We start from the raw sequence: 1,842 nt of genomic DNA, 5'->3' as shown, positions 1-1,842 counted from the left end.
GGTTGGAGCCTACGACTGAGATAAACCACTGGGTGCTCCTCTCCCTCTGAAGAAATCTGGCTTAGTAAAGCCCTCACCCCATAATTCTAAGCATCCATCTATGCAACAAAGTCTTTGTTGTAATCTGGACTGGATAACATGGGGGGGGGTCCTCCCAAAGCTCCCTTAAGCTCCTGGAATCCCTGTTCACATGCTGGGGTCCACACTACCTTATCTGCCCTGTTCTTCCTTCTAAGGTCTGTAAGGGGAGCAGCTATGGTACTATAATTGGGAACGAACCTTCTGTAGTACCCTGCTGTCCCTAAGAATGCCCTCACCTGCTTTTTGGTAACAGGTGCAGGCCATGCCTGAATGGCTTCCACTTTGGCAGGTTCTGGCTTTATCTTACCACTCCCCACTCTATGTCCTAAGTAGGAGACCTCTGTCATACCCACCTGACATTTGCTTGACTTAATGGTCAACACTGACCTCTGCAGTCTGCCCAGCACCTCCCTAACATGCTGAAGGTGCTCTTGCCAGGAATGGCTGTAGATAGCAATATCATCCATGTAACCAAGTGCTAACCCCCTTGCTCCTGCTAAGATACGATCTACCAGCCTCTGGAAAGGTGCTGGGGCATTCTGCATCCCAAAGGGCATATTTGTGAACTCATACAAGCCAAAAGGAATCACAGAAGCTGACTTCTCTCTAGCACTGGGAGTCAAGGGCACCTGCCAGTAACCCTTGCTAAGATCAGTGGTTGTAAAATACTTAGCCCCACCCAGCTGCTCTACGGCCTCATCTGTCCTAGGCATGGGGTAATCATCTGACTCTGTGTGACTAATTTCCTGTAGTCCACACAGAACCTGGTGCTGCCATCCTTCTTTTGCACCAGCACCACTGGGGAGGCCCAGGGACTGTTGCACTCTCGAATCACACCAAGTTCCAACATTACCTGTATCTCCTCCTTTAGAGTCTGTTTGACTCTCTCAGGCACCCTATAATGGGCCTTCCTGATAGGCCTTTGGGGTTCTGTAGCCATCTGGTGCTGCATCAGGTGGGTGCATCCTGGTTTCCCAGTGAACATGTCCCCAAACTCCTGCAGCACTGCTCAGATTTCTCAAACCTGGGTAGGAGATAGCTGCTGGGACATTGCTAATCCTTCCACCAAGGTGTCAGTCCGGGCCACATTGAGGAGATCAGTCACAAGATCTCTCTCAGACTCCTCCTGTGACACACTGCAAATGCTCAGCACAAGGGCCTCCTTATCATGGTAAGGTTTGATCATGTTAACATGGTTCAATTTGTGCCCCTGCCTTCTGACTAGCAGTTCCACCATGTAGTTAACATTGCTTACCTTTCTTACCACCTTGTAGGGTCCCTCCCATGCTGCTTGCAGATTGTTGTGTCTGACAGGAATGAGAACCATTACCTGCTGCCCTACAGCATACTCTCTAGCTCGAGCATCCCTGTCATACCACACCTTTTTCTGTTGTTGCGCGTCTGCCAGGTTCTCCTGGGCCAAGCCCATGAGTTCTCTGAGCCTTGTCCTGAGGTTCAGGACGTATGCCACAACAGACTCCTTGTGAGACTTGCACTCACCATCCCACTCCTCTCGAATTAAATCAAGAGGTCCCCTCACCCTATGCCCATACAGCAACTCAAAGGGTGAAAAACCTCTAGATTCCTGGGAACCTCTCTATAAGCAAACAACAGATGGGCAAATATTTGTCCCACTCCCTCTTAAACTGATCTGCAAATGCCCATAGCATGGACTTGATTGTAGAGTTTAACCTCTCAACAAGACCATTAGTCTGGGGATGATAGGGAGTGGTCTTCATGTGCTTCACTCCACATGACTTT

The sequence above is a fragment of the Protopterus annectens genome, chromosome 5.part0 (assembly GCF_019279795.1).
Source record: "Protopterus annectens isolate FY-2018-M chromosome 5.part0, PAN1.0, whole genome shotgun sequence".
In the NCBI taxonomy this organism is placed as follows: Eukaryota; Metazoa; Chordata; order Ceratodontiformes; family Protopteridae; genus Protopterus; species Protopterus annectens.
Note: the sequence above shows the minus strand (reverse complement) of the source record.